Genomic DNA, 7296 nt, shown 5'->3' with positions numbered 1-7296 from the left:
TACATTTTTCGGCCTCTGTAGCAGATAGAAATGAAATTCTAAGTATTTGAGAGCTTATACAAATACTACAAAACGACGTATCCGCTTTCCAGGCTTCAATGGGTTAATAGGGCACTCATTGAAATACTTGCAAATTCCAAATTTCAACCCTAGAGAATATTGGAGGATATTAGATACTGCCAGAATGTGTAAAAAAAAACATACGGACCCGGGGGAGTTTACGGGATTAAAGTGGCAAATCTACAAGAAAGAAAATGTGCAGATTTATGAGATTTAAAGTGGTAAATCTGCGAGAAAAAAGTAGCTTTTTTCCCCCACTTTTTTATCGCAAATATGCGTCTTTTTCCGCGCAGATTTGCCACTTTAATCTAGTAAATTTGCAACTTTTTTCTCGAAATATTATATATTCATACAGATATCCGCTGAAGTTACCGAATATAGTTCTTCGCCCGATAAAGGGTTAATCTAGTTGTGTGTGTTAAACAAGATGAAAAGCAGTCATGATCATTCTTGGCCTATGTTGAGCTAAATATGTGTGTGTTACAAGTAAGAGGTGTAACCTGATATACAATGAGTAATAACGGTAAGAAAACCAGACCGAAGCAGAAGTGAAGTTAGAGAAAAGTGGTAAAATGTTAATATGTGTTTTAAAAAAACATGTAAAAGGATGTTTGTGAAGGTTATAATAATAAAAGTATGATTATTTTGTTAAAAAGGAACAAAACTGTCCTTCAGCAATATTGGTGTCAGGAAACAGGAAGTCTTAGCGCCCAAATAAGGTATAAACTGATGACATCAATAGAAGAGCCTGGAAAGTACCAAAAAACCCACCATTAGAATAGGGCCAAGTCAGATGAGATCATGCACAAAGTCATTGCCTAATCAGGCAATAAAAACCACCAGTATTCCTGAAGGTCAGAAGCAGTTCTTTTGGAAAAAGTGGGTCTAAAAAGCCCAACAATGAGAGAATGAGAAAGGGAAGGCTGAATGCTTTCTAAAGGATTTTCTGTCTGTTTTTGGTCCGGACCAAAGAAAGCTCATTGGGGTTTTTGATCTTTGCAAGAATAAACTTCACTGCTTGAAATTCTGAACAACTCTCCTGCAACTTTTCGTCTCTATCATTTTTGAGCCATAGTTTTTGGGAAGATTTGGTGCATGTGTTTGTCTTGCCACTACATTATTAGGCTGCAAAAACTATAAAATGAGACTTTTCTGGTGTCATATTTGGTTATAAAAGAACAACACAATTAAAACACACAATTCAGTTTGTTCACACATTAGACCAGATATTAAACTGTACAAATTTGTGATTTTGCACTAGGCCTGGTCGCTAAGGATGAAATACTGTATTTTTTTACATATATATATTGATATCCATCATCTGTGAATGTTGCATACAGCACCTTTAAAATTACAGGGATAGTAAAAAGATAATGGTAGTCAGTGTTTGGTGTTTAAATCCTATGACCATCCTTATCTCATATTTTAAAGTTTTCATGACTGGAACCTTTTTACTTGCATTGGTCAGGAGGAAACTTTCAAAGTAACAGATGCCTGAAAATGTTTCACTTTCTGTTCTTTTGGCATTATTTTTTGTGACTCAAAGGCTCACAATTTGGCAAATGTATGCACTTAGAATAATCAAGGATTTGTTATTGCAATGCATCAGCCAAGACGGCATTTTAAAAAAAAATTACATTTAAAGATTTTCTATGAATCACTGATTTGGACAAAACAAATTTGCATTTGCAATATGTTGATATTTACAATATTACAATAGAAATCCTATAAAATATAATATTGATTTAGCACCAGGCGCTGATTTGCAGCCATGCTGTCTGACAGCAGGGAAAAGTGGTGAAAATGTTATGAATATAGAGTTATGATGCTGCTTAAACTGATTTTTTAGGAGGCTAAAATAAAACAATCCCACTTAAAAAAATCCAGCCTATCACTTTAAGTCATGTGGCTCAAATGTCAAATGTGTTTGCAGCTTTTTAATTGTTTTTGTTTCATTGTAAATAGAATATTCTGCCGTTTTCAGCTGCTGGTGTTAAAAAAAGAAGAGATCTGAGGACTTGACTTTAGGCTGTGGGGAATAGTGACATTTTATATATAAAAAAAACAATTCACCAACTAATTGAAAAATTAGAAAATTGATAAAACCGTAATTAAAAAACATAAGTTTTATCATCCAGTGGAGAGAAAGAGAGCAGAGCTGAGGGACTTTATCCTGCAGTAATGGATGATGTAGCAGCTCGACTCAGACTGATGATTTATATCAGCTGATCTACACCTGCTCTTCTACTCACACCCATTAATATTCACACATGGGAAGCTGCACTGTACAACCCAAAATCACTGTTATTTTGCAGGGTTTTCCTTGTTTTGTTTTTTCTGCATTGCCATAAAGTGCAAATGCCATAAAAAATAAAATAAACAATAATTCAACAGTATTATTCAATTGCTTAATGGTATTGGAGTAAATTATATGTAAAAAATGCTAAAAATACACATAGTATTGCAGAAAAAATAAATAAATAAATAAAACCAACTTTTTTTTACTTAGATTTGAAGTGTATTCTGGCATTTTTCCTGTCAGACTTGTTATTTGTTGTATTTATTTATTTATTAATTCTTTTATTTATTCTTTTATTTATTATTAATTAAATTTGAAGTACTACTGTAAAAATGTTGACTTAACTTTACATTCAGCAATATTATGTGTATTTTTAAATATAATTAATTGTAATATTAACATTCAAGATCATAAAGCAATTTAATAATATTGTAAATATATATATATATATATATATATATATATATATATATATATATATATATATATATATATATATATATATATAAGAAAAACATGAAAAAAACAAAACAAAAAATAACCTTTTTTGCCAAGTTAAATAATAAGAAATAAATTAAAGTAATTATCTGTGAAATAAGTAACAGTAAGTGTTTGGCAGAGTTTTTACCCTTTTTTATAATTAATTTTTTTACTTTTTTTTTTTTTTACAGTGCAGAGTCTTCCCTGAAAGAGAGGAGGAGGAAGGAGGAGGAGGAGTGTGACTGTGCTTAACAATGAGAGACTGAACAGAGGTGAAGGTGGAGGGAAGGTGGTGCAGCAGGAGGAGAGGTGGGTGACAGTAAAAGGAGAGAGAAGAGGAGGTTAGAAATGACTGGAGGGAGGGAGGGAGAGAAGGGGGGAGGAGGTGCAAAGCTGAAGCAAAAGGAGTTGATGAGCTCTGAACAAGGAGTTAATACGGGAGGAGGAGGAGGCCAGAGAGGAGACAGAGGAAGGGATTAGGGAGAGGAAGAAGGAGTTAGGAGAGGAATAAGGAGTTAGGAGAGAAAGAAGGAGTTAGGAGAGGAAGAAGGAGTTAGGAGAGGTGATGCTCGACGCCTCGACAGCCGAATCAAACAGAATCTACATCGCGCTTCGATTTGACAGCATGAACTAATGTTTCCTCTGTAAATAATGTCAGGAGGAGAAGTAGAGATAAGCAGAGAGAGATAAACAGAATAATGAGAGAGAGTGAAGTGAGATAGACGGAGAAAACATGCAGAATGAGTGAGGATGATAAAAAGAAATGCATCATGGGAGTTTTAATAACACGCTACGTCAAATCTGCTAAGCACTGCGGACAAAGTGTGTGTTTGCTCGTCCCATTAAACATTTGAACTCGCAAAGGAAGCACATCATCATGTTGTTGTTTATTGTATGTATATATATATATATATATATATATATATATATATATATACATATATATATATATTAGGGACGGAACTTTAACGCGTTAATTACAATTCATTAATTACACAAAAATTAAGTGTTTTAAGTCTCGTCTTAAGACCCATTTTTATTCCCTGGCTTTTTAACTTTGCGTGAGTTTTGTGGTCCTCTGTCTTCTATTTCTTTTACTACTTTTAACTACGTCTTTTATTTATTTTCCTATGTTTATCTGTTTGATTGTATTGTTTCATTTATAGCATCATTTTAGATTTATACACGTATTATTTATTGCTGATTGTTATATGAAGATGTTTGTTTTCTTGTTGATTCTATGTTACAGCACTTTGGAGACATCTTTGTTGTTTAAACGTGCTATACAAATAAAGTGGATTGGATTGGATTGAAGAAAATTGACGCATTTTAATCTCACTTATTTTTGCACCGCGGAACGTTTGTCACTGGATGAGTTTCAGGAGGACCGATTATACTGGAGCACCAACTAGCGTTGATGAGTTCAGACAACAACAAACCACAGTGAACATGAAGGAAGAAGCTGATGAGACCTTTGGTTGGCCCCGTGGATGATGGGACATTTAGTTACTAAAAACAATATATTTGTTGCTTAAGCTTATGTATTCAGTCATTATTCAATGGTATACTAACAATCCATGTGAGAAAAAATACTTCTCACTGTTCTCAGGTCAAATATTTATATGCGATTAAAATGCGATTAATTTCGATTAATTAATTACAAAGCCTCTAATTAATTAGATTCATTTTTTTAATCGAGTCCTGGCCCTAATATATATATATATATATATATATATATATATATATAATTTTTTTTAACTATTTTTTATTTATTTATTTTTATTATTATTAGTTTTTTATTATTCTATTGACATTTTAGTAGTACCTCTTTCTCTGCCTAATAATGATACATAATATTTATTATCATATATTAATACTTAACTACTAGATCTATAACTGAAACGTGCATGCACACACACACACACACACACACACACACATACACACACAGGTACCATTATTGTCGTTGTTTATTTATTCACTCCCTATGTCACTGTATTGTATTATTGCACAATAAAAAAACAACAAAAAAACCCTTTTGAACTCATGTGCATCACCCAGCCTCCCTCCTCCTCCTCCTCCTCCTCACCTCAAACTCGATGAGCTAGTGTATATTTTATAGCGAGTGCTTTGTGTACTTTGCGGCCCCACAGGCGGATAATAAACCCCCCTAGTTGAAGACAAGAGGCTCCTGAGTGGCACCGAGTGCTGACATGGCGGGATTCTCCCCTCTGCACTGCGGTTTGCTGCTAGCATGTATTATTTAAAAGCTCTTTCTCTCTTCTTTTTTCTGCTTCTCGCGCCTGGTTTAGTCGCCGTGATCCTGATGGGGTTGCACAGGTTACACCAGTTAGCTGGGGGGCTCCTGGGGCGCCGGGAGATCAATGCGCTAACAGGTGGAGAGAGACAAAAGGGCGGTGTAATTGAAACGAGGCGCGGATGGCAGCGATGCCTCCAGTCAAACATTAAATATATATAAAAAGCAGTGGAGGTAATGGTGAGCTGGAGTCAGACCTGTGGGAGTTTTTTAAACTGGATGACAGTAGAAGTTTATTTTCTCTAACAAGATTTCTGTAGATACAAGCTGATTGCTCCAGTAAATGTCTGACTTCTTTTACTGCTGTTTCCCTCCCTGATTGTGCAGAACTGTAGTTTACCTTGCAACACTTCAGCTGCTGCACAATATTGCACACAATAGGCAATCCAAACCAAAACCAAGCTTGTCTTTTTAAGTGTTTCTGGAGCGTTTCAGACTACTTTCACATGAGATTTGCTTCAATTTCTACAGGTGCATCAATACACACAGACTCAGACTCTGTTTTTACTCTCTGAGTCTCTGTGTGTGTGTGTGTGTGTTTCTATCAGCGGTGGAAGAAGTATTCAGGTCCTTTACTGCAGTAAAAGTACTACCACACTGTGAAATTACTCCACTACAAGTAAAAGTCCTGCATTCAAAACTTACAGCATGTGTGCCTGTTGCTTTAGTTCGGATTATTTTGGTGTCATTCAAATTCAGCATGGTACCAATAAATATCACTAACATTCCCCTAAAAACATAAATCACAACACATACTGCAGTGCTTTTTTGCCCCCAAAATGATGATTTTACATTAACTATGAAGAATGACTTCACCACAAGTAAAAATTAAATTACTTAAAAAAGACACAAAATGACAAAAAGACACAAAATTACCAAAAAATACACAGAATGACCAAAAAAGAGACACAATTAATTTAAAAAAGACACAAAATGACCAAAAAAGACACAAAATGGCAGAAAAAACTAAATAACTTAAAAGATAAACAAAATGACCAAAAAAAGACACAGAATTACCAAAAAATACACACAATTATTTAAAGAAAAGACACAAAATTACAAAAAAAGACACAAAATTATGTTAAAGAGACACAATATTACTAAAAAAAGACACAAAATTATTTAGAAAATACACAAAATTATTTAGAAAAGGCACAAATTTACCAAAAAAATACACAAAATTATCAAAAAAAGTAATTAAAGGGACCTTCCACACATAACACTATAAAGTGCCATTCATATAAAACTCACATTAAACTTTCATATCAAGGTGGGGGCCACAAAATATCGTCACGAGGGCCGCAATTGGCCCGCGGGCTGAGAGTTTGAGACCCCTGCTCTAAAATGTAATAAATATACACCTTTTATCATAGAAAGAGAGTGTAAAAACAGGCATTATCATCAAAATTTGAACTTTCCGACAGTTCTTGAACATATCATAGGTTACAAAGGGTCCCGTTAGAAAAAGTAACCACATTAACTATGAAGAATGAATCCAATACGAGTAAAAAGTCCTGCATGACTCCAACATAGATGTTCCACTCTGGTGACTGTAAAGGCCAAAGCTTATATCACTTATATCTGCATCAAACCATTCAGTTACTCTCCCTTATCTCTGGGTGGGAACATTACCATCCTGGAGGATATCTCACCTATCAGGATAGAAGTGTTTCATTATAGGAAGAAGGTGATCGCTCAGAGCAACTTCCTATTGATCTGCAGTGAAATGGACCCAGACTCTTCTCACCACATCTGAACATGTGTACGGGCTGTCCTCCATGGAAGAAAGCACTAATTGATTCATTGATTTGATCTGTAAAAATGAGTTTCCGGAAAGGCACCACTTTGAATCTTAAACCAGGGGTCGGCAACCTTTACTAACAAAAAAGAAAAAAAAGAAAAAAAGAAAAGAAAAGTCATAATGGAGCCACGAGACTTATTTTGAGCCTACAAGAACAATTAAACAGCCCACATGGATTTCTTCCAGCTAATCAGCAAAGATCAGGCTACCTCACAGACGGTGACACCATGCAACCTGGTCTCACAGGAATCCGTGAAATAGCCACGGATTCGCTTAACTCAAAATCCGTGGAATAGCCACGGAATCACTCAAATTTCCCAATTTTTTTGTTCTGACCGC

At 34.9% G+C, this 7296-nt stretch overlaps 1 protein-coding gene across 1 annotated transcript in view; it reads right to left on the bottom strand.

Annotated features, from left to right (window-relative positions):
* grin2da (glutamate receptor, ionotropic, N-methyl D-aspartate 2D, a) overlaps window positions 1–7296 on the bottom strand; it is a 220577-nt gene that overhangs the window by 39648 nt on the left and 173633 nt on the right. The gene's annotated exons all lie outside the window — the stretch shown is intronic.

This window comes from Centropristis striata, chromosome 14 (genome assembly GCF_030273125.1).
Source record: "Centropristis striata isolate RG_2023a ecotype Rhode Island chromosome 14, C.striata_1.0, whole genome shotgun sequence".
Taxonomy (NCBI): Eukaryota; Metazoa; Chordata; class Actinopteri; order Perciformes; family Serranidae; genus Centropristis; species Centropristis striata.
Note: the sequence above shows the minus strand (reverse complement) of the source record. Positions and strands in the feature narration are given on the sequence as shown.